Source organism: Orcinus orca, chromosome X (genome assembly GCF_937001465.1).
Source record: "Orcinus orca chromosome X, mOrcOrc1.1, whole genome shotgun sequence".
NCBI lineage: Eukaryota > Metazoa > Chordata > Mammalia > Artiodactyla > Delphinidae > Orcinus > Orcinus orca.
The window spans coordinates 90,351,365-90,378,166 of record NC_064580.1 but is presented as its reverse complement, the minus strand read 5'-3'; the positions used below and the strand labels follow the sequence as shown (position 1 = coordinate 90,378,166).

The window sequence follows — 26,802 nt, the reverse complement described above, 5'->3', positions numbered from 1 at the left end:
GGGGTGGACCCAGGAATCTGGTATTTTTAACAAGACCCCAAGTGAGTTTAATGAAGTGCTTTGAGGATCCCACTTGGAGAAATCCTGACCCAAACAGCTAACATTTGTGTAGCATTAATTTAATGCCTACCATGCAGAGTTCTATGATATCTGGGGTGTATCTGTTAATGTTATTACTTGACAGTGCACTGGTCCTTCCCTCCCACCTATGAGCACAGATTGCTTTCCCACATGGGCTCATACCTAAAGCCCACAATACTCCTGGGTGGTCAGAAACATTGAGTACTGTTATCCTGATGTATAGAAGACAATGGAGGGAAGGGTGGTGACTTACCTTACACTCTTGTTCCAGGAACCTGTCTAGTAGACTCGACATCACACTTGGTTCTTCTCTATTGGATCCTGCTCCTGGGACTCGAAGTCCACACCCTTCTCTGATGTTCCACTGTAAGGAGATAAGACAGCACATGAAATAGAGAGGAAAGAGAGATGAAGGGAAAGTACATGAAACACAGGGGAAGAGGTGAGGATGTTCTGCCTGCTCCCTCTCAGTTCACTGGAAGCTGTGCAGTGATGCTCTTCCTCTTCCCCAGCTCCATCACACAGCCCCCTCTGCACACACAGCAGTGACACTGAGGCTCACAGGTCATGGACATGTGCGCTTATCCCTGCTTATGTTACATGTCCAAGTACTCTCCCTGGAGGTCATGCTACTATGGTAATGCCAGAGGCATCATATTGACAGAATGAAGTAAGCAAAGTTGGAATGGGGAACTAACATTGCTGAGGGCCTAATAGGTGCCACACACTGAAGGCTGTAATTATCAGACTTTTTCTCTTCAAAGGGATGTTCTGAGGTGGGGATCATAATTTTCTTTCTACACATTAGGAGATACTCAGGTTTAGAGAACAAAGTACATGTTCAAAGAATTCTAAGGAGGTGTCAAATAGACACAGAAGCCAACTTAAAGCGACCTCTATTGGCCAATTCTGGGACATTTTGAGCATCAAAATAAATATAGCATCAGATGGTAGCCCTCTGAGCAAAATAGGAATCTATGAGTCATACTGATATAAATATTAAAACAGAGAGAAGAGAAAGCTCTACCTCCAGTCAAATTTCAATGAACAAACGGAAAGGAATGAGCAAATCAGAAAAGCAACACTTGACAACTATCATAGTAATAAATAATTCAGGTTAGAATTATAAAATGATGTTCAAGCTGTGCCAAATCCCACAGCAGTCACTGAGTCACCATGGTAACCATGCTGGCCAAGTGAAGCTGGAAAAAAAACGAACAACAACCACTGTGATTTGGTTCCAATTATGTGCTAGGAAGTTAACAGGACTGACATGACCACAGGATTAATCTCAAGTATTCCTTATAATAAAGATTCCTGGCAGCTTCCCCAATATACATACAAACGTACATGCTCATATACATACATGCTCTCTCCTTCTGTCTGTTTCACCACCTGATAACCCAGGAATTCATTGAGGAAGACTTGCTCGGGGACAGAAAAGAAGAACCCCACAATTAAATTGGTTCAATTCTAACCACACACATGAAGTTAAAAGCTACCGTAACTATTTTCTTTCAGTGGCTAATTTTTCTGGAGATGTCATGTAGAATTATCTCCATGACATTTTCCTGCCTAGCTTCAGCACATTGCCAATAACGTCTAAAAGCTGATATAGAAACACAGTCAAAAGCATGTTATGCATTAAGTAGCTTTTCCACCCTAGGGTAGCCTGTGCTTTCAACCAAAAAGTTCCTGCAATGGCTATTGTTAAGCATTTGGCTGCTGACAGTTCAGTGAAAATATAGTAATTGAAAACTGTATTTACAAAATAATGCTCTTTACAATAGCATCAAAAAGTCTGAAATACTTATGGATAATCTGTCCACAAATGTGCAAGGCCTGTACTGAACACTACAAACCATTGCTCAGAAAAATTAAAGAAGACTTAAATAAATGGAGAGACAACTGTCTTTAAGGGTCAGAAGATTCAGTATTGTTAAGATGGCACTTCTCCCCAAACTGATCTATATACTCAGTGCAATCCCAATAAAAATCTTAGAAAATATTTTTTAAAAGAAATTTATGGGCCAATTCTGAAGTTCATGTGGAAATGCAGAGGCCATGAACTATGAAAAACAACTTTGAAAAAGAATAAGGTTGAAGGATGAACACTCCCAGATTTGAAGACTTACTATAAACCTACGGCAATCAAGGCAGTGTGGTATTGGAATCAAGGTAGATAAGCAGATTGAAGGAAAATAATAAAGAGTCCAAGAATAGATGCAAACATACATGGAAAACTGATTTTTGAAAAAGAGGCAAAGGCAATTCAGTGGAGAAATGATAAGTCTTATCAACAAACGGTGCTGGGACAAGTGGATATTATATACACAAATATAAACTGTGACGCACATATCACATTATACACAAAAGTCCACTCAAAATGGATCATAGACCCAAATATACTCTAAAGCTATCAACCTTCTAGACGAAATATAGGAAAAAAATCCTTGTGACCCTGGGTTAGGTGAAGATTTCATAAATGAGACACCGAAACTATAATCCATAAGTGAACTAATACATACACTGGACTTCTAAGTTAAAAACTGCCCTTCCTAAGATACTGGTGTGAGAATGAAAAGTCAAGGCACTGAGTGGGAGAAAATATGTGCAAATTACATATCTGACAAAGGACCTATATCCAGAATATAGAAAATCTATCAAAAGTCATTTAGGAAAACAAAGACACTATAATAAATAAATGGGGGAAATTTTTGAATAGAAATTTCACCAAAGAAGATATAGAATTAGCAAATAAGCACATGAAAATATGTTCAACAACATCATTAGGGAATTGCAAATTAAAACTACAATCTGATACCACTACATCCACATGAGAGTGGCTAAAATTTAAAAGACTGATCATCCCAAGCATTGGCAAGGTTGTGGAGGATGGAACTCTCACACACTCCTGGAGGGAATGAAAAATGGTGCAACCAGTTTGGCAGTTTCTTAACAATGTTCATCTTACATCTACCATATGATCCAGACACTGCACTCTTAAGTATTTACCTGAGGGAAAGAAAGCATATGTCCATGCAAAAACTAATACACAAATATTCACTGGAGGTATAATTAAAAAACAACAACAAATTTCAAACAAATTGCAGTATATCTGTATACTGGGATACTAGTCATCAATAAAAAAGAATGAACTATTGATACATGCAACAAAAGGGATAAATCTGAAATAAATAGGCTGAATGAAAGAAGCCAAACCAAAACCAATGAACTAAAAAAAACCTTTATGATTCCATCTGAATAAAATTCCAGGATATGAAAACTAATCTATAGTGAGAGAAGTTCAGTGGTTACCTCGGTACACTGCAGAGGGAGGGGAGGGAGGCCAGGTAATAAAGAGCTGAAACTGTTATGTACTGGGAAAGTAAACGTAACTATATTTAAGAGTATTTGGTTATTTTAGCAGATTAATAAGACACTCTAAAGTAATTATTTAAAAATATAAATTCTTAAACATATTTTAAACTTACATTTGGAAATTTTCTGCCTTCTTAAAACTTTTCATTATAGAATGGATAAAAACATGGCTTCCAGGGAAGAAACTATATTACAATCTCAAATCGCTAGGAAGACTTTCTAACCAAATGCATATTTCAACAACCACCTGATAGAAACATGGGAATCACTGAATAATATTTACCCAGTGAGAACAATTTAGGTATATTTATTCCAAATGCATGTTAAAGATCAAGTTCCTCCCTCAGACTGGACAAATAATTGCTTTCAGACAAAAGAAGACATTTCTAATGGACCTCAAGGGCTATTACAAAGCATGCAGCTGCTGATAGAATGGAGTTCCACCTGCTAAAACTTTTCTTCCATGATAAGATCAAAGTAGCTTCTCTACTTTTAGGCTAGTATGTGAACCTCACAGGAGCTATTCCACAGCATGCTTTTATCAGATCTGTCACTTGAGCCAGGCGGCATAACCAAATAAAGATGTGAACTGTTGGGTTCTCCTGAAGACTGTTGCCTTTGAATCTGGAGTAGAAGCTTCAGAAGCCATCAGGACACAGATCCTCAGAACCTGCCCCCTTCAGACACCTGATATGAGCAAGGCCATCGGCATGAGGAGCTGCACAGGGAGAGACAGATACAGCAATTACCATGCTTTACTGGTGTAACTGTGTGCCCTGCACCGTGCTAAGCACTGGGTTAGTGACAATGACAGTGAAACAACTGGGTAGTGATCCTAACCACCAGAAGGTACAATGAGCTTCCCACCAGGGCCTTTTTCTTCTCCTTTCCTCATAGGTCCCCTAAGAACAAAGCGGAAAAGGAATAAGAAGTGGCCTGAATTCATACAGACATTCATGCTCCTGCAATAACCACAGGACCATCGTCTTATTCACGTGTTATCGCTAAACGTTCACAGCGATCCTGTGGGGAAAGCATTCTTATCCCCATTTTACAGAGGGGAAAGCTGAGGCTCAGAGAGTCGTTACCTGTTTCACCTCCCGCGCCCCTGCCTTTAGAAGGAAAGTGGCTCCAGGACACCCCTGGAGCAGGACACCGCACCCACTGGGGCTGGGCGGGACCCCAATGGCTTTACCTACGAGACAGCGGAGGCACCAAGCCCCAAAGCGGGAAAGAGGTGACTTGGATGTGGATCCCTTTATCTCCCCACACCCCAGGGCGGCCCAGCCCGCACCTCACGGACCCACACTCTCAGCTGAGTCCCAAAAACCTGAAGGCGGAACCTGCTTCTCTCATCAAGCAGCGTCCGTCTGTATTAAAAAATCGTCACGGTCGCCATATTGACGTCAGGTTTCTATGGCAACCGCGAGGCGCAGGCTTGTTTCTCCACATCGGAAATGCCTCTTCACAGCCATCCATCCACACCCTGGATTTCGCCGAAAGCAGAGTACCTTTGCTCTTCAGGCTGCCACCGGAGAAATAGAGGCACTAGACTGGGACCCGGGCGGTTGGCGAAATTCTGCCCACGTTGTTGTAACAAGGCATGTGCCTGTCGTCAGGAATTTTGTGTTAAAATGAGACAGGAAGGAAGTATCAGTATAACAAAACTCAGGGAGGTGTCCTAGGGTTTTTGAAGGTGAACTAGCCCTCAGAGGGTGAACGTGTAAAATCACAGGCCATGCTAAGCAGTTAGCCATCTGTGGCAGAAAACTAAGAGACTGTAATCATGTGACTGAATGATCGAGGAACACACAAAATAAATGCCATTTAGGCAATTTGAGAATTATTTAAAGAAAGCAGGCCTAGAATATTATAGTTATTTAGTAGGCAGAAACTTAGTCAGTTGGACCATACATTGGTTTGTCCTGGGGAATTCTAATCCTCCATTCCTGTTAACTTCTTCTATATGAAGGGGCATCCATGACCAAAACACTTCTAGACTCTCCATACACTCATTTCTTCTCTATCACAGGAACGACTTACCTGATTAGTGACACTGGAAGGAGAAACTAATTGCACAGCTCAGGCCCGCTCCCTTCAAAACTCTTGGTGGTGAGTTGCCCTTATGGAGCACATGTTCTGCTCTGCCCTCATAGGTGGGTCTTACAATTGGCCCACAGTTCTCTCCCCTTTCTGTGTCTTGCTGGCTCCCAATTATTCCTATGGTCTTGCTCCAAAATTCTTGGGCTGCTAAAGGCTTCCCCACCCCTAATACATCACTGCTCCACATCTGAGCTCTAAACCAATTAAGAAATATGAAAAAAGAATAAGAACAATATATCAACTTTACTCCTTATAAAAGTGATATTGAGAAAGTGGCTTAGATCTACAGGCACATTTCCTATTAATGAACCTAGAATCAGATAGACTTATCCACCCAGCAGTACTACACTGGAACTGTCACAAAGGTCAAGGACTACAGTGCATTATCTGTTGGCTGTCTGGTGGCTGTCAGCTCAGGGTGCTCTCAGTTCCTAGAGGCAACTCTAATTCCTTGTCATGTGGACCCCTCTGTCTTTGAGCCAGCAACAGCACATTTATTTATTTATTTTATTTTTTTTTAACATCTTTATTGGGGTACAATTGCTTTGCAATGGTGTTTTAGTTTCTGCTTTATAACAAAGTGAATCAGTTATACATATACATATGTTCCCATATCTCTTCCCTCTTGTGTCTCCCTCCCTCCTACCCTCCCTATCCCACCCCTCCAGGCTGTTACAAAGCACCAAGCCAATATCCCTGTGCCATGCGGCTGCTTCCCACTAGCTATCTACCTTACTACGTTTGTTAGTGTGTATATGTCCATGACTCTCTCTCGCCCTGTCACAGCTCACCCTTCCCCCCCCCCCATAACCTCAAGTCCGTTCTCTAGGAGGTCTGCGTCTTTATTCCTGCCTTACCCCTAGGTTCTTCATGACATTTTTTTTCTTAAATTCCATATATATGTGTTAGCATACGGTATTTGTCTTTTTCTTTCTGACTTACTTCACTCTGTATGACAGACTCTAGGTCTATCCACCTCATTACAAATAGCTCAATTTCGTTTCTTTTTATGGCTGAGTAATATTCCATTGTATATATGTGCCACATCTTCTTTATCCATTCATCCGATGATGGGCACTTAGGTTGTTTCCATCTCCGGGCTATTGTAAATAGAGCTGCAATGAACATTTTGGTACATGACTCTTTTTGAATTTCGGTTTTCTCAGGGTATATGCCCAGTAGTGGGATTGCTGGGTCATATGGTAGTTCTATTTGTAGTTTTTTAAGGAACCTCCATACTGTTCTCCATAGTGGCTGAACCAATTCACATTCCCACCAGCAGTGCAAGAGTGTTCCCTTTTCTCCACACCCTCTCCAGCATTTATTGTTTCTAGATTTTTTGATGATGGCCATTCTGACTGGTGTGAGATGATATCTCATTGTAGTTTTGATTTGCATTTCTCTAATGATTAATGATGTTGACATTCTTTCATGTGTTTGTTGGCAGTCTGTATATCTTCTTTGGAGAAATGTCTATTTAGGTCTTCTGCCCATTTTTGGATTGGGTTGTTTGTTTTTTTGTTATTGAGCTGCATGAGCTGCTTGTAAATTTTGGAGATTAATCCTTTGTCGGTTGCTTCATTTGCAAATATTTTCTCCCATTCTGAGGGTTGTCTTTTGGTCTTGTTTATGGTTTCCTTTGCTGTGCAAAAGCTTTGAAGTTTCATTAGGTCCCATTTGTTTATTTTTGTTTTTATTTCCATTACTCTAGGAGGTGGGTCAGAAAGGATCTTGCTGTGATTTATGTCATAGAGTGTTCTCCCTATGTTTTCCTCTAAGAGTTTGATAGTTTCTGGCCTTACATTTAGGTCTTTAATCCATTTTGAGCTTATTTTTGTGTATGGTGTTAGGGAGTGATCTAATCTCATACTTTACATGTACCTGTCCAGTTTTCCCAGCACCACTTATTGAAGAGGCTGTCCTTTCTCCACTGTACATTACTGCCACCTTTATCAAAGATAAGGTGTCCATATGTGCATGGGTTTATCTCTGGGCTTTCTATCCTGTTCCATTGATCTATCTTTCCGTTTTTGTGCCAGTACCATACTGTCTTGATTACTGTAGCTTTGTAGAATTGTCTGAAGTCAGGGAGCCTGATTCCTCCAGTCCCTTCTTTTGTTCTCAAGATTGCTTTGGCTATTCGGGGTCTTTTGTGTTTCCATACAAATTGCAAAATTTTTTGTTTGCAACAGCACATTTAATCTTTCTTGTACTTTGAATCTCTGACTTCTCCTCCTGTAAACAGCCAGAGAAAATTATCTGCTTTAAATGGCTTGTCTGATTAGGTCAGGCCCACCCATATAGTCTCCATTTTGCAATATAACATACCATAATCATGGAATTGATATCTCTTCATATTCATTGGTTCCACCCACACTCAAAGGTGAGGGGATTATACAAGTCTGAGAATCATTGGAGATCATCTTAGAATCCTGCCTACCACATGGAGCTTCAGACCAAAAAATGTGCAAACTTTAATCAGTGATATCCAGCTTTAAACTGAGTTTTCTGACCCAAAGCTCAGGCTACTGGTATAGAACATCATATTGTTAGGGCTGAGGCCAGAACAAAGGGAGTGCCTCAAACGAGGTTCTATAGTCAGGGATATGTCTGGTCTCCTGACTCCAGTTTCCTCTCCAGCATCCACATTATTTTGCTCTGTACTATCTCTTCTACCTCAGAATCATTGGGAAACTTCTCTTCCTTTAGTGTCAAACTAGATGATAAACTAAGGGGACAGGAAAGCATACACTTTAACAGGAGACAGAATGGTGATTTTCTTCTCTTTCCCCAACTTCCACAAGTAACTCATCCCATAATTCATAACTGGCACTAAAGCTAATACATTATGATATATTTCAGCTCTTGCTACTACCTTTCCAAATGCTCTTTATGGCAGTAGTGCTCTTTGGATTAGGATAATTTCACCTCCTCTCTGGGAGGGAGGAGCCCGGTGGGCCAGAACTGATATGTGATACCATAATCTGGTTGAAGTCTTACTATGTCCCATATGTACTTTACAGGTTTTCTCACTTACAGCCCAGGACAGCACTGTGAGAAAGGTATCATGATAAGTCACAGATAACCAAGCTCAGGCTGACAGAGCCTATGTCACCTTTTCAGATAAATGGCAGGATGGGGTGAGGTCCCATCTCTTTCCCTCCCCACAGTATGACCAGGAGCTTCCCATTTAGAAGATGATAGTTTTACACTTCCCCAGTATTGTGCCCTCATGGGTACACACTCAACAACTTCTCTTGTTGAGGAAGATCATAGATGATTAAATACTGCTCCTTGGACCAAGATGCCTAACGGTGGGGTCACACAGATTGGCTGGTCCCTGAGATCACTCCCAGGCTCACTGATCCCACCCCACTGACATCAGGCTTGGGCATGTGACTAGATGTGGCCAAATATAAGAGGAAATCAAATATGCCCCTTGAGTGGAAGTGTTAAGAACCATTGAGAGGTTCCATCAGTACTCTTTTTTCCCTCTGCCTCAGAATGTCCCAGATTTCTTGTAAAGTAGTTTCACTCATCTAATCTTTCAGTAACACTAGGATATGAGAATTTAAATGATGACAGGAATGCTTGTGAAGAGAGAAGCTAAATGGCTTATACCCAAATTTGGCCTGATAGAAGATCAATTCAAATCTTATGCCCTAAAACTGAGTCAAAAGCCAGGAGAAGTTACGCATCTTAGCCAGGGTCATACAGAAAATAGTTAGGGACCAACATTTCCTTCCTTTTGCTCCATTGCTTTCTCCAGAACACCCATCATCATGCTTGTGCTTCTCTGGGTGTTTATGTTTACTGAGCCACAAGATGAACTCACATACCCAGTTAGTGGGCATTCCTGATGTTAACTCTCCAAGAGGGCCTCATAAGAGCTCAGTAAAGGTACACTGATTCCATGGAAATGGGGTGACAATTTTTCCCCTAGCCCACCTCCATTAGACAACTTTACAACACAAAAGTGGCACCAACTCTTAAACACTAGGTGGGTCTGTGTGAGTTATATTCCTTCTTGTTGTCATAGTTCCAGAAGCTCTTTAGGACATAGTTATGCTGTTTAGGGCTATGTAGTTTAGGTTAAAGTAATCTTGGAAGCAGAAGTGAGGAAGTGGGGTAGGAAGGAAACTAACACTTCAAGGGCCTACTACTGGCCAGACAGTGTGTTAAGAACTCTACATACTGTTTTTATAACTTCTTACAATTGTTCTGTAAGTTAAGTATCAGTATTCCCGTTACAACTCATTCCTCCTCCAAGGCACACTCTACCGAGGCTCAGAGAGGTTAAATACATTTTCCAAGGACACACCTGATAAGAGGCAGCATAGTTATTCTAATCCAGGGTTGTTGGATTCCAAAGTTGGGTTCTACGCTGAATCTGTGCACATAGGGTGGGTAGTAACGTTTACCTTGCTCTAGAGCAGGTTTTCTCAACCTCAGCACTGTTGACACTTTGGGTCAGAGAACTCTTTGTTGTGAAGGCTGTTCTATGTATTGTGGGATGTTTAGCTTCTACCCACAAGATTTCAGTAGCACCCCCAGTTGTGACTACCAAAAATGTTTTCAGACATTTCCACATGTCTCCTGGAGCTGGGGAACAAAATCACCACCATTTGAGAACTACTACTCTAGATACACATTTCTGACAGGTAATTGGATACATGGGTCTGGAGACTAGAAAAAAGTCCTGAGATGAAGACAAGATTTATAGGCTGAATGGGGCCTGGCATGTAGTAGATGCCCCATAAATATTTGTTAAATAAATGCAAATGGCTTATAAAATTGAGAGTCGTCAAGCCTTTTTATATCCTTATACCAGTTCTACAAACTGAAGTAGGATCATTCTTATAAACTTTATCAAAATCTGCATTTTCAACCCAACATTTATTGCTTAGCTTTTGTTTCCCTTTGTAAAAGTAATGTATTTGAGATGGAAGAACATGTCTAAGTGAGTTACACTACCACCAGGTAAATCCAGAGCCAGAACACAACATTAAGATGGTGGAACAAGAGACTGAAGGTCCAGTGTAGCCTATATTTCTGTGACAGACGCCATGCTAACTACTTTAATGACATTAACATATTTGATCTTCACAACAGCCTTTAAGGTTTTATCACCATTTATGGATCAGAAATTCAAGGCATGGAGAGGTTAAGGAACTTGTCTAGGTCACACGGTTAGTAGGAGACAGAGGAAGCGCCCTTCCCAGGACTGTATGGTATTAAAGCCCATTGATATTAACCACAAAGGTATCCTACCATGCATCAACAGATATCTCTAAAGCCTTGCCCAGGGTCTGGAACTCAGTGACTTTTTAACTGAATTGAACTTAGATATAGTGACTGAATGTAGAATTCTTCTGAGCCTGCAGCATGACTCTTAAAATAATTCCTTGAACTTACATGGAAAAATATCTCCCTTCTAGAAACTCAAAGTATTTTTCTGAATAGAAATAACTTTATTCTCTGGCCCAGACCTAGCTGGCTGGGAGAAGAGGCTGGTGTGATCCTCTTTGACAGGTGAGACCACCTCCTCTTTGGGCAGTGACTTACCCAAGGTCATCCCAGAGTTTTGAGGTGAGGTCTGCCCCCGGGACCCAGGGAGATCTCCTGGATGGTACTGTAGGGTCCTGTACAAAATACACAGAAATAGTTTTTGATGCTATGCAGCACCCTACCTTTCAAAGGTTCAATGGAAAAGTATTTTCTTGAAGTTATCTGCAGCCAGAAGTAAGGGAACATGACAGCACATGGAATGAGAACAAACAGGATGATGACTTTCTTCCTTTTCCCCAGCTTCTCCAGGGGAGGAGAGCAGAAAACAGCAGGTTTTCCAGGGGCTCTCTCTTTACCCCCTTTCTTACCCCTTTGCTCCAGCCCAGCCCTTTGTGACATTAGAGTAATGTAGACAGAAGCCAGGAACCTGGGGTGCCCTGACAGTGGGGACAGAAAGATGGGAGGTGCCTGACAACCAGAATGGTACATCAGGAAACACAGGTACTGAAGCCCATGCCATGGCCATTGGTTCATCCATCAAGCTCTCAGTTTCCACCTGTTTGTTTGCAGTGCCATCACTCTACCCCAAAGCAATGAAGCTCACACATAACACAAATATGTATTTTCCAAGTGAGACTAAGAGGAGTGAAGTGACTTACAGACATGAACAGGGAGGTCTCCTGTCTCTCTTGATCCAGTGTCCAGTGTCCTGTCTGGCAGACAAGTGGCTTTGATCTCACCCTTCAGGATCTCAAAGAAATCACTCTTCTCTCATGTGAAACAAGGAAATAAGGGGACAGGAAAACATGGGAAACACGGGAAACAGAGTCAGTGGTGAGTTCATTCCCTTACCCCAAACTCCATTCATGGGGCACATGACTCAGTTGAATGGAAATGGTGCAAACACCTTTTTTCCCCAGCCCTCAAGGCACTTATTCCACTGCATGAAACGGCATTGACTCACAGTCAAAATGGAAACATGTGTGTATTTTCCTTCTTCTCTCCACATGCTCTCCAGATCATGCTGCCCCTCAAATATATTCACATCTGTAGTTCACCCTCTCTTGCCCCCTCCACTACTAGTAGGGTAAAGCTCCACCAGATTCCTGACTCTCAGCAGATCTGTCCTCAAAAATTGTGAGTCCCTCTTCCTTTTTCCTTTGAATGTATGGCTCGGCTTCCGTCTTCACAGGCCCATTGAGGCTGGAAGGGAATGGGACCAAGGCCCTAAGTCACACAGTGACTGTACCGTCCTCACATTCCCAGGGTGCTGGATGCCTCCTGATGAGCATCTTTCTGATCCCGGTGGATCACTCCAGGAGAGCAGGGAGGTGGCAGGATCCTCCTTTGGAAGAAAGCTGTTTCTAGGCAAGAATTATAACTCAGAGGTTGTATTCAGTTCCATCAGTTTTAGACATGGAGAGAGTCACAGAGTAAGGTTGTTCATGTGGTAGATTCTTTTAAAGGAATTAATTTAGGCCTCCTGGCAAAGTGAAGGGAGCTGCCTCTGATGAGAGCCAGGCAAAGGGCTTCTGAGAAATGACCTCCTCTCCCTGAGACTAATTGGGGAGGAGGGTGGATGAGGTCTTTCCTTGAGGGCCCTGGGGGACAAAGAACCCCATGTCTAGCATAATCCACCCAAAACAAGAGTAAGGATTTATAGTGAAGCCCAGAAGGAGATAACTACATGTGACAAACAGTGGCTGGACACTTTTGATGAGTGCTACATTTCTTTTCCCACCCCATATACTGGCAGAAAAGAATCACAAGTCATTTTTTCAGTACGAAATGGGAAACACCAAATAAATTAGTCAGTGAATAAAGTTTCTAGGAAAACTAGCAGTAGCTCCTCCACCCAAGGCTGAACTGGCAACCAAGACTCTGATAAGCAGCTCTGCATGCTAGGGTAATAATGGAAGTTTCAGAGGAGAAAAAAAAGAGGCGGGTAATAATGGAGCCACCCCGTTGCCAGGTCAACAGACACTGAACTGCTCTGGCCAGCCTCCCTTTAAGCCTCTTGCCCAAATCACCCATCACTGTGAACTTAGACTGAGTGAAAGAGGAGACGACAACCCAGAGAGTTTGTGACTGTGGGACAGCTCCTCTTCCAACACTTTAAAATTATGGACTCCTTGCTGTTGGCAGAGTGAAGAGAGGGCCTTCTCTGAGTGAAAATCTGTCCATCACAATGGGTGGTTGGTCAGACATGATTCCCTATCACTTTTTCATGTTGCAGCTGATTCTCTCTCTTCTGCTCCTCATCATATTAATGTCCCACAGGGCTTTTCAAATGTGGAAACAACTTCGGACAACTTAACTCCAGGAGATTCAGCCTCTCTAAGATGAAAGATTCTCAAACTCCATTGGTGTCTGCAACTCTCAGAAGAAAAGAACAAAGAACAGGCTGAAAGAGAAGATCATGTAGTCCATTACCATCACCTTTTGGTATTGAATAGCTGGCTCTGGCTTTGCTCAAAGAACCAGGGATCTCCACGCCATGTGACATAAGAGCAGAAAACATAAAGATCAGCAAATATGCCTCTGTATATTTTTGTTATTATCTCCTGAAGTTTCTCATTTTGTACAGGTTTTGTAAGTAGCCTTTACTGTAAATACCCTATACTATGTGACAGGGATTGTGTTAAGTGCTCTATTTGCGTCATCTAATCCTCAGCACAGGTCTCTGAGGTAGGTACCACTTTTATACCTGTTTTACCGAAGAGGAAGTAGAGGCTGAAGGGGTTTGTCTGCAGCACCAGCTAATTATAAGTGGCAAGGCTGGGACTCAAACCCACACCATATGACCCCCAGACACTCACTCTCCCCTTTGATGTTCCCTGGTGGGCATAGAGTGTGACAGTCCTTTGTGGTCCTGGGTGAACAACTTGGTGAGATGGAATGATTTCTCCTGGCTACTTCAAATTTCCCCTAGCTTAACATGAAGTCCTTTGAGGCTATAGCCTGGTGGAGAGTCAACACAACCAAGCCTCTTAACATTTCATAAGTAGCCTGATGACACACTTGTATAGAATAGAGGAATCCTTTACACATCAGCAAATAATGGTCTTCTTTTATTTTTTGAATATATTCTTCTTTGAAACACATTTCTTTGCAAGTTCATGTGGGAGTTATTTAAAAGATAACAAAATGTAGGTTCCTTGGGATATTCTACAATATATAGGCAATCATGCATGTCATCTGCAAATAGGGACAGTTTTATTTCTTCCTTTATTTCTTCTTTTCTAATTTGTATGCTTTTCATTCCATTTTCTTGCCTTCCTGCAATGGCTAGAACTCCCAACACTATGTTTAATAAGAGTGAAGAGAGCAGACATTCTTGTCTTGCACCCTGTCTTAGGGGGAAAGTATTCAGTCTTTCAGTATTAAGTACAGTGTTATCTGTAGGTCACTGTCAATACTCTGTATAAAGTGGAGAAAGTTTCCCTCTATTCTTTTTTTTTTTGCGGTACGCGGGCCTCTCACTTTTGTGGCCTCTTCCGTTGCAGAGCACAGGCTCCGGACGCGCAGGCTCAGCGGCCATGGCTCACAGACCCAGCCGCTCCGCAGCATGTGGGATCTTCCCGGACCGGGGCACGAACCCGCGTCCCCTGCATCTGCAGGCGGACTCTCAACCACTGTGCCACCAGGGAAGCCCCAGTTTCCCTCTATTCTTAACTTAGAGTTTTTAATCATGAAAGGGTTTGGAATTTATCAAATGCCTTTTTTTTAGTTTATTTATTATTATTGTTATTTTTATTATTTTTGGCTGCGTTGGGTCTTTGTTGCTGTGCACGGGCTTTCTCTAGTTGTGGTGAGTGGGGGGCTACTTTTCGTTGCGGTGCCCAGGCTTCTCATTGTGGTGGCTTCTCTTGTTGCGGAACATGGGCTCTAGGCGTGCGGGCTTCAGTAGTTGTGGCATGCGGGCTCAGTAGTTGTTGCTTGCGGGCTCTAGAGCACGGGCTCAGTAGTTGTGGCGCACGGGCTTAGTTGCCCTGCAGCATGTGGGATCTTCCGGACCAGGGCTTGAATCCATTTCCCCTACATTGGCAGGCGGATTCTTAACCACTGCGCCACCAGGGAAGTCCCTCAAATGCTTTATATGCATTAATTGAAATGATATATATTTTTTATTTGGTGGATTACATTGGTTGATTTTTGAATGTTGAATCAGCCTTGCATCCCTAAAATAAACACCACTTGGTCATGGCATGGACACATCTACACCCCACATATTTTGATATATTATGTTCTTTTTTTTTTTTTTTTTTTTTTGCAGTACGCGGGCCTCTCACTGCTGTGGCCTCTCCCGTTGCGGAGCACAGGCTCCGGACGCACAGGCTCAGCGGCCATGGCTCACGGGCCTAGCCGCTCCGTGGCATGTGGGATCTTCCCGGACTGGGGCACGAACCCGTGTCCCCTGCATCGGAAGGTGGGCTCTCAACCACTGCACCACCAGGGAAGCCCGATATATTATGTTCTTATTACTCAGGTCAAAGTATTTTATAATTCTCTTTGTGAGGTCTTCATTGATCCATGGATTATTTATAATCATGTTGTTTAAAATTCAAGTATTAGAGGATATTCTGATATATTCCTGTTATTCATTACTAACTTAATTCAGCTGCCAGCAGTGACCATACTCTGTATGATTTTAATCCTCAAATTTTTTTAAACTTGTCTGTCTTAAGAATATGGTTGAATGTTTTGGAATATTCCATGTTTACTCAAAAATACTTATTCTGCTGTTGTTGGTTGGTTGAAATTTGTTCTACAAATTTCAATTAGGTCAAGTTAATAGTGTTGTTCAGGTTTTTTTTTAATTGATAGGCTTAATTTTTTTAGAGCAGTTTTAGGTTTACACAAACAGTAAATCAAAAGTACAGAGTTCCCATACACACCTTCTGCCCCCAACAGTTTCCCTAATATTAGCATCTTGCATTAGAATGGTACATTTGCTACAACTGATGAGCCGCTATTTTTTTCATTTTATTATTTTATTTTTTATTGAGAGATAATTGACATTTAACATTATATTACTTTCAGGTGTACAACAATGATTATATGTATATACTGCAAAATGTCCACCACGATAAGTTTAGTTAACATCTGCTGATGAACCAACCAATATTGATGCATTATTATTAACTAAAGTCCAGAGTTTATATGAGTCCACTCTTTGTATTGTACACTCTATGAGTTTTGACAAACATATAATGACATTTATCCACCATTGTAGTATCATACAGGATACTTTCAGTACCCTAAAAATCCGCTGTGCTCCACCAGTGCATCCTTGCTTTCTTCTCCCTGGTCCCTGGCAACCACGGATCTTTTTACTGTCTCCATAATTTTGCCTTTTCCAGAATGTCATATAGTTGGAATCATACAGTATGGAGCCTTTTCAGTTTGTCTTCTGTCACTTAGAAATATACATTTAAGTTTCCTCCATGTCTTTTTGTGGCTTCATAGCTCATGTAGTTTTATTGTTGAATACTGTTCCATTTATAGATGAACCACAGTTTGTTTATCCATTCACCTGTTGAAGGACATCTTGGTTGTTTCCACACTTTGGCAATTATAAACTACTACAAATATTTGTGTGCAGATTTTCATGTGTTAATGTTCAGGATTTTATATCCTTAATTTTTTGTCTACTTGCTCCATCAATTATTGAGAGAGGAGCATTGAAATCTACAACTATAATTTCAGATTTGTCTATGTATCTTTTCAGTGTTAGGATTTGCTCAAGCATTTTGAAGCATATTATTGGGTGCAGCATATTTAGGATTTCTATGACCTCTTGATGAATTAATCTTTCTATCATTATAAAAATGTCTTTGTTTTTCTGAATATTGCTTGTTCTAAAGTATACTTTGTCTAATGTTAACATAACCACAAGCCTTTCTTGTGATTAGAGTTTTTCTTAATATACTTTTCTACCCATTGAATTTAGCCTATTTGTGTCTTTATATTTAAAGTCTATTTCTTTTTTTAAGATTTTTTTTGATGTGAACCATTTTTTAATGTTTTTATTGAATTTGTTACAATATTGCTTCTGTTTTATGTTTGGGTTTTTTGGCTGTGAGGCATGTGGGATCTCAGCTCCCCGACCAGGGCTCGAACCCGCAACCCCTGCACTGGGAGGCAAAGTCTTAACCACTGGACCACCAGGGAAGTCCCTAAAGTCTATTTCTTGTAGAGCAAATATTTGAGTCTTGCCTTTTCATCCAGTCAGACAAGCAAGCCTTTTAATTGGAGTGTTCATAACACTTATGTTTAATGTAATTTTCAACAAAATTTGGTTCAAATTTGATATTTTGCTATTTGTTTTCTATTTGATTGTGTCTCTTTTTAAATTTTTCCTCTTTTCTTGCCTTCATTTGGATTACTTGAACATTTTTAGTAATTTATGTCATCTCCTCTGTTGGCTTGTTAGTACACTTTATTTTTACTAGTTTCTGTGGAATTTGCATAATGTATTTTTAACTTCTTACTATCTACTTTCGAATACTGATTTAGCAATTCACATATGAATGTAAGAATCCTACAATAATCATATTCCATTTTCTTCTCCCTTATTGTGGTATTTTTGTCATATATTTTACTGGTGTATATCATATAAATTCCATAATGTATTTATCTTATATTAGTTTTTTGGGGTTTTTTGTTTGTTTGTTTGTTTGTTTGTTTTTTGAGGTACGCGGGCCTCTCACTGCTGTGGCCTCTCCTGTTGTGGAGCACAGGCTCTGGACGCGCAGGCTCAGTGGCCATGGCTCATGGGCCCAGCCGCTCCGCTGCACATGGGATCCTCCCGGACCGGGGCACGAACCTGTATCCCCTGCATCGGCAGGTGGACTCCCAACCACTGCGCCACCAGGGAAGCCCAATCTTATATTAGTTTTAAAATAATCTTTTAAAAATATTTAAAACTGAGAAAAATTATATTTACTTACATATTTACCATATTTAGTGTTCTTTAGTTCTTTGCCCAGATTCAGTGTTCCATCTGGCATCCTTTTCCTTTAGTCTGAAGTACATTTTTAAAAATACTTTTTATATTGCTAGTCTACTGGCAACAAACTCTCTCAGGCTTTGTTGAATACTGAAGTATTTTATCATTATTTTCAAGGATATTTAAATAGACATCAAATTCTAGTATGACAGTTTTTTTTTTTAAGCACTTCAAACATGACTTTCCCTTGTATTCTGGCTTACACTATTTCTGATAAGTAATCCATACATAGTGACTTTTACCTTTGTTTTTCTTTCTGTTTCTTTGTCAACTTCTCCAGCTGCTGTTAAGATTTTCTTTTTATTACTAGTTTTCAGATATTTTGTCATTATATGCTTTGGTGTGGCCTTATTTGTTTTTATCCTGCTTGGCTTCATTGAGATTCTTGAATCTCTGAGTTTTTAGTTTTCCTTAAATTTGGGAAATGTTCTGCCATTATTTTTTCAAATATTTTTATTGTTCCCTAACTATATATATATATATATATATATATATATATATATATATATATATATATATTAGACATCTTGGTATTGTCCCACAGATCACTGAGGAAACTCTTAGTTTCTATTGCTAGGCCAGCCAACTCAATGACCTTTTATTTTGCAGTGTCGAGTCTACCATTAACCTCAATGAATAAAATTTTCATTCAGAAATTGTATTTTTAAATCTCTCAAAGCTTCACTTGGTAGCCTTTATGTCTTCTATTTAACTCCTTATTATATTAATATTTTCCTTTAAATCCTTGGGAACATTTATAATAGCTCTTTAAAGTCTTTGGATGTTAACCTCAACTGAGATGCTGCTATAATTTCTGGGCTGTTTATATTGACTATTTTTCCCTCTTGATTATTGGTCATATTTTCCTACTGTTTTTGTATTGCTAGAAAGTTTTTACTAAATGCTGGACATTGTGAATTTTATGTGGTTGAATATCGGGATTGCTTTCTTCCTTTAAAGGGTGCAGGATTTTGTTCTAGTAGGCAGATCATCTTAACTCTTTTGAGGCTTATCTTTAAATTTTATCAGGCATGTTTACGGTACGTTTTACTCTAGGGTTATTTTATTACTAATACTAAAATATTTTCCTTCCGAGGACTCTACTGAATGCTCCCAGTATTCAGGAGGACTCTGCAATTTGGCTGATGACAACTGAATGATTTCCCACCTGTGCAAGCTCTGAAAATGTTTCAACCTGCAGCTCCCCAGTTATTCAACAGTTGTTATTTGCTGGGTTCTATATATGTGATAAGGTCAAATATGTTAAGAATTTTGTAAAATCTTTGAGGTCCTTACTGATAATTTTTGAAAACACTATTAGTTACCAAAAAAATATCCCTTGTATTATTCTTTCTCACTATAATTATGAATTTTTCTACTTGTCCTGGTATTCTGATTTATATTTTTTGCTTTATGCCTTTAGGTGCATATAAATAAAGGATTAGGATACCATCTGGTGGATTGATCTTTTCTCTTTATTAAATGTCCCTCTTTATCTATACAAGTGAGTGTCCATTGCCTTGAATTCTACCTTGTTTGATATTTTAAAAGTGGTACCAGAATTCTTACAGATACAATTTGCATAATATACCTTTCAACATTCTCTTGGTTCCACCCTTTCTCTGTTCTTATATTCAACGTGAATCTTATATAACCATCTCGTAGTTTTATTTTACTGGAATACTGAGAGGCCGAGTGGAGATTTAGACCCAATTAGAAGTGACAAGTTCCAACACCTGGACTCTTAGAGCCTGAGCTGTATTGCTTCCCTGAATATTGCAAGTCCTCTCTCTTCTTGGTCTCCATGCTCTCCTTGGCTGATCCCATTCACTTCTGCAGTTTTCAGTACAATTCCACATGTCTAGCCCAAACTACTCTTTGGCCCTACAGACTTTTATTCAATTCTCTAGTGGAACTTTCCTCCTGAATGTCCCAAACTTACCTCAGTCTCAACAGGTCCAAAATTTGTTCCACCATTAATCAAGATTAACACTGTTTCTCTGTCCCAGGCTTCCAGCTCAGTGATGTTCAAGCTGCAATGCTGGCTCTGGTCACAAAGGTGACCCTTTACTTTTTAAGTTTCTTCAATAGACATCCAAGTTTTGCTAAAAGAGAAAAATAAATCTGTCCTTATTTTTAAAAACAAGTTAGGAGATATTATCTACCCCACAGTACCTATTCAGTTCAGTTTTGAAAATGTATATGAATCAAAGAGATTGACAAAGTCTACTTGGCACATTCTTTCCCACAAAATATGCATTCGTACAACAAATGCCTATCTTCACGCATTGCTGACAGGTGACTTAATTTTCTCCTGGAAAGCTTTTCTCTGTGTCCTTGCTTCTACTTCTTCATAGTTTCTGCTCTCCCCTAATTTCATCTTCCTCACAAGTTGGACTTAACATGATTACCTCTCCAGTCAGAGACTCCCATTGTTTTCCTTTTTGCTTCCCAACATCGATTGCCTGATTATCTCTACTATGCCCATTTTTATTCAATGCGAGAAAAAATACAATTCCTCTTAGAATAAACAGTGGGATTAGGATTTGCTGTTACTAAAATATGTTTCAAAACAACAAAATTTTAAAATTATATTTAAGAAAATAGGTGGCTGTCTCTAGGTGTTCCTTAACTCCTTGGAGTTAACATGATTACCTCTCAAGTCCTCAATCTTAGGGACTCCTTTTTTTTTTTTTTTTTTTTTCAGTACACAGGCCTCTCACTGTTGTGGCCTCTCCTGTTGCGGAGCACAGGCTCTGGACGCGCAGGCTCAGCGGCCATGGCTCATGGGCCTAGCCGCTCCGCGGCATGTAGGATCTTCCCGGACCGGGGCACGAACCCGTGTCCCCTGCATCGACAGGTGGGCTCTCAACCACTGATCCACCAGGGAAGCCCTAGGGACTCCTTTTTTTTCCTTTTGCTTTTTTTCCTTTTTGGTTCCCAACATCGATGGCCTGAATTTCTCTACTATGCCTAATTTTATTCAATGTGAGGGGAAACCCGTCTCCGTTTAGAGGAAACAATAGGGGCTTCCCTTGTGGTGCAGTGGTTGAGAGTCCGCTTGCCGGTGCAGTGGACACGGGTTCGTGCTCCGGTCTGGGAGGATCCCACATGCCGTGGAGCGGCTGCGGCCGTGAGCCATGGCCGCTGAGCCTGCGCGTCCAGAGCCTGTGCTCTGCAGCGGGAGAGGCCACAGCAGTGAGAGGCCCGCGTACTGCAAAAAAAAAAAAAAAAAAAAAAAAACCATAAAAGAGGATACAATAGTATTGGAATTCGCCACCACGAAGATATCTAAAAAACAGCCATTTTAAAATTATATTTTAGAAAATAGGTGGCTGTTCCAATCATTGCTTTAATGGATTAGGTACTTGTTTTATTGAAAGGCTGAGAGCAATGATTTTGGACCCAACAGTTTGGGTATATCCTGGTTTTAAAATTTACTAGCTATACAACTACAGGTAATTTGCTTAATCTCTATGTGCCTCAATTTCCTCCTACATAAAATGGGTACATTGATAGTATAGCCCTCACAGACTTCTTCTAAGGAATGGATTGATTAGTACCTATAAATAGCTGAGAACACCATCTCTAATATGGTACACACTAAAAGTATGTTATGAATATTGTTATTATTACCATTTTTCTGCATAGTCCAAATTAATATGATGACATATATATATTCAGAATTGTTTTAATGGCAATAAGATTATAACTGTACAAAAAAATAAAAATCTAATTCAGATTTGATGGAGAAATTAAAAACTTTACAGACAAGCAAAAGCTGAGAGAGTTCAGCACCACCAAACCAGCTTTACAACAAATCCTAAAGGAACTTCTCCAGGCAAGAAATACAAGAGGAGGAAAAGACCTACAATAACGAACCCAAAACAATTAAGAAAATGGGAATAGGAATATACATATCAATAATTAACTTAAATGTAAATGGACTAAATGCTCCCACCAAAAGACACAGATTGGCTGAATGAACACAAAAACAAGACCCATATATATGCTGTCTACAAGAGACCCACTTCGGACCTAGAGACACATACAGACTGAAAGTTAAGGGGATGGAAAAAGATATTCCATGCAAATGGAAACCGAAAGAAAGCTGGAGTAGCAATACTCATATCAGACAAAATAGACTTTAAAATAAAGACTATTAGAAGAGACAAAGAAGGACACTACATAATGATCAAGGGATCGATCCAAGAAGAAGATATAACAATTGTAAATATTTATACACCCAACATAGGAGCACCTCAATACATAAGGCAAATACTAACAGCCATAAAAGGGGAAATCGACAGTAACACATTCATACTAGGGGACTTTAACACCCCACTTTCACCAATGGACAGATCATCCAAAATGAAAATAAATAAGGAAACATAAGCTTTAAATGATACATTAAACAAAATGGACTTAATTGATATTTATAGGACATTCCATCCAAAAACAACAGAATATACATTTTTCTCAAGTGCTCATGGAACATTCTCCAGGATAGATCATATATTGGGTCACAAATCAAGCCTTGGTAAATTTAAGAAAATTGAAATTGTTTCAAGTATCTTTTCCGACCACAACACTATGAGACTAGATACCAATTACAGGAAAAGATCTGTAAAAAATACAAACACATGGAGGCTAAACAATACACTACTAAATAACCAAGAGATCACTGAAGAAATCAAAGAGGAAATCAAAAAATACCTAGAAACAAATGACAATGGAGACATGATGACCCAAAACCTATGGGATGCAGCAAAAGCAGTTCTAAGAGGGAAGTTTATAGCAATACAATCCTACCTTAAGAAACAGGAAACATCTCGAATAAACAACCTAACCTTGCACCTAAAGCAATTAGAGAAAGAAGAACAAAAAACCCCCAAAGTTAGTAGAAGGAAAGAAATCATAAAAATCAGATCAGAAATAAAGGAAAAAGAAATGAAGGAAACGATAGCAAAGATCAATAAAACTAAAAGCTGGTTCTTTAAGAAGATAAACAAAATTGATAAACCATTATCCAGACTCATCAAGATAAAAAGGGAGAAGACTCAAATCAATAGAATTAGAAATGAAAAAGAAGAAGTAACAACTGACACTGCAGAAATACAAAATATCATGAGAGATTACTACAAGCAACTCTATGCCAAAAAAATGGACAACTTGGAAGAAATGGACAAATTCTTAGAAATGCACAACCTGCCAAGACTGAATCAGGAAGAAATAGAAAATATGAACAGACAAATCACAAACACTGAAATTGAAACTGTGATTAAAAACCTTCCAACAAGCAAAAGCCCAGGACCAGATGCTTTCACAGGCGAATTCTATCAAACATGTAGAGAAGAGCTAACACTTATCCTTCTCAAACTCTTCCGAAATATAGCAGAGGGAGGAACACTCCCAAACCCATTCTACGAGGCCACCATCACCCTGATACCAAAACCAGACAAGGATGTCACAAAGAAAGAAAACAACAGGCAAATATCACTGATGAACATAGATGCAAAAATCCTCAACAAAATATTAGCAAACAGAATCCAAAAGCACATTAAAAGGATCATACACCATGATCAAGTGGGGTGTATTCCAGGAATGCAAGGATTCTTCAATACACGCAAATCAATCAACGTGATACACCATATTAACAAATTGAAGGAGAAAAACCATATGATCATCTCAATAGATGCAGAGAAAGCTTTTGACAAAATTCAACACCCATTTATGATAAAACCCTGTAGAAAGTAGGCATAGAGGGAACTTTCCTCAACATAATAAAGGCCATATATGACAAACCCACAGCCAACATCATCCTCAATGGTTAAAACCTGAAAGCATTTGCACTAAGATCAGGAACAAGACAAGGTTGCCCACTCTCACCACTCTTATTCAACATAGTTTTGCAAGTTTTAGCCACAGGAATCAGAGAAGAAAAGGAAATAAAAGGAATCCAAATCAGAAAAGAAGTAAAGCTGTCACTGTTTGCAGATGACATAGTACTATACATAGAGAATCCTAAAGATGCTACCAGAAAACTACTAGAGCTAATCAATGAATTTGGTAAAGTAGCAGGATACAAAATTAATGCACAGAAATCTCTGGCATTCCTATACACTAATGATGAAAAACCTGAAAGTGAAATCAAGAAAACACTTCCATTTACCACTGCAACAAAAAGAATAAAATATCTAGGAATAAACCTACCTAAGGAGACAAAAGACCTGTATGCAGAAAATTATAAGACACTGATGAAAGAAATCAAAGATGATACAAATAGATAGAGAGATATACCATGTTCTTGGATTGGAAGAATCAACATTGTGAAAATGACTCTACTACCCAAAGCAATCTACAGATTCAATGCAATCCCTATCAAACTACCACTGGCATTTTTCACAGAACTAGAACAAAGAATTTCACAATTTGTGTGGAAACACAAAAGACCCCGAATAGCCAAAGCAATCTTGAGAACAATAAACGGACCTGGAGGAATCAGGCTCCCTGACTTCAGACAATTCTACAAAGCTACAGTAATCAAGACAGTATGGTACTGGCACAAAAACGGAAAGATAGATCAATGGAACAGTATAGAAAGCCCAGAGATAAACCCACGCACATATGGTCACCTTATCTTTGATAAAGAAGGCAGGAATGTACAGTGGAGAAGGGACAGCCTCTTCAATAAGTGGTGCTGGGAAAACTGGACAGGTACATGTAAAAGTATGAGATTAGATCACTCCCTACCACCATACACAAAAATAAGCTCAAAATGGATTAAAGACCTAAATGTAAAGCCAGAAACTATCAATCTCTTAGAGGGAAACATAGGCAGAACACTCTATGACATAAATCACAGCAAGATCCTTTTTGACCCATCTCCTAGAGAAATGGAAATAAAAACAAAAATAAACAAATGGGACCTAATGAAACTTCAAAGCTTTTGCACAGCAAAGGAAACCATAAGCAAGACCAAAAGACAACCCTCAGAATGGGAGACAATATTTGCAAATGAAGCAACTGACAAAGGATTAATCTCCAAAATTTATAAGCAGCTCATGCAGCTCAATAACAAGAAAACAAACAACCCAATCCAAAAATGGGCAGAAGACCTAAATAGACATTTCTCCAAAGAAGATATACAGACTACCAACAAACACATGAAAGAATGCTCAACATCATTAATCATTAGAGAAATGCAAATCAAAACTACAGTGAGATATCTTCTCACACCAGTCAGAATGGCCATCATCAAAAAATCTAGAAAGAATAAATGCTGGAGAGGGTGTGGAGAAAAGGGAACCCTCTGGCACTGCTGGTGGGAATGTGAATTGGTACAGCCACTATGGAGAACAGTATGGAGGCTCCTTAAAAAACTACAAATAGAACTACCATATGACCCAGCAATCCCACTACTGGGCATATACCCTGAGAAAACCATAATTCAAAAACAGTCATGTACCAAAATGTTCATTGCAGCTCTATTTACAATAGCCTGGAGATGGAAACAATCTAAGTGTCCATCATCAGATGAATGGATAAAGAAGATGTGGCACATATATACAATGGAATATTACTCAGCCATAAAAAGAAACAAAATTGAGCTACTTGTAATGAGGTGGATGGACCTAGAGTCTGTCATACAGAGTGAAGTAAGTCAGAAAGGAAAAGACAAATACCGTATGCTAACACATATATATGGAATTTAAGAAAAAAATGTCATGAAGAACCTAGGAGTAAGACAGGAATAAAGACACAGACCTACTGGAGAATGGACTTGAGGATATGGGGAGGGGGAAGGGTAAGCTGTGACAAAGCGAGAGAGTGGCATGGACGTATATACACTACCAGACATAAAATAGGTAGCTAGTAGGAAGCAGCCGCATAGCACAGGGAGATCAGCTGGGTGCTTTTTGACCACCTAGAGGGGTGGGATAGAGAGGGTGGGAGGGAGGGAGATGCAAGAGAGAAGAGATATGGGAACATATGTATATGCATAACTGATTCACTTTGTTATAAAGCAGAAACTAACACACAATTGTAAAGCAATTATACTCCAATAAAGATGTAAAAATAAATAAATAAAAATAAAAATCTAAAAACCAGACATTGAAGTAAATAACAGCAGAAAAATTACCTTTTATCACACATCATTCCTAAATGTCATTAGTTGTGATTTCCTTTATGTCTTTTTCTACTTTTTTTTTTTTTTTTTTTTTTGCGGTAAGTGGGCCTCTCACTGTTGTGGCCTCTCCCGTTGTGGAGCACAGGCTCTGGACGCGCAGGCTCAGCGGCCATGGCTCATGGGCCCAGCCGCTCCATGGCATGTGGGATCTTCCCGGACCAGGGCACGAACCCATGTCCCCTGCATTAGCAGACGGACTCTTAACCACTGCGCCACCAGGGAAGCCCCTTTTTCTAGTTTTATATGCACATTCCCATATATAATTATATACCTTAGTTTTTTTATTAGAGTACCTGTAACATACACCATTGATTCAGAAACACTTTTTTGAGAAAAAAAAACAAAACCCATCACATAAAATCTACACATATATTTTATGACATATCCCAATGTGAGAGATGTTGAAGATTTTTTTTAAATTGATGTTAGCATAGAGTAAGACAATTTAGGTCATATGATATATGCGTTGCCAGGATCTCTGGCATTTTCATGTATTTTCTTGTAGCCTGTTTCTAGGCATGTTTGT

The 26,802-nt window shown here is 39.7% G+C and overlaps 1 protein-coding gene, 2 long non-coding RNA genes and 1 pseudogene across 17 annotated transcripts in view; 2 read left to right on the top strand and 2 right to left on the bottom strand.

The window, feature by feature from the left end:
• LOC117199174 (uncharacterized) overlaps positions 1-5,089 on the bottom strand; it is a 99,034-nt gene extending 93,945 nt beyond the window's left edge. For 5 of the 6 annotated variants that reach the window (XR_007474978.1, XR_007474974.1, XR_007474976.1 and 2 more), the window contains exons 1-4: positions 4,658-4,792; positions 4,017-4,180; positions 1,448-1,509; positions 335-445 (exon numbers count right to left, since the gene is read on the bottom strand). This is a non-coding gene — a long non-coding RNA (uncharacterized LOC117199174). Of the gene's footprint in view, positions 1-334; positions 446-1,447; positions 1,510-4,016; positions 4,181-4,657; positions 4,793-4,973 lie in introns of those variants that run through there. The other variant, XR_007474979.1, reaches the window with a different exon arrangement.
• LOC101287598 (nuclear RNA export factor 2-like) overlaps positions 1-26,802 on the top strand; it is a 544,209-nt pseudogene that overhangs the window by 45,123 nt on the left and 472,284 nt on the right.
• The window catches only part of LOC101286095 (nuclear RNA export factor 3), a 383,514-nt gene that overhangs the window by 166,314 nt on the left and 190,398 nt on the right, over positions 1-26,802 (top strand). The window lies entirely within an intron of this gene.
• Positions 6,247-19,996, bottom strand: LOC117199175 (uncharacterized). Its single transcript, XR_004480355.2, has 3 exons — positions 11,733-19,996; positions 11,131-11,207; positions 6,247-7,800 (listed from the first exon to the last, which is right to left on the bottom strand). It is a non-coding gene; the product is annotated as an uncharacterized LOC117199175 (long non-coding RNA).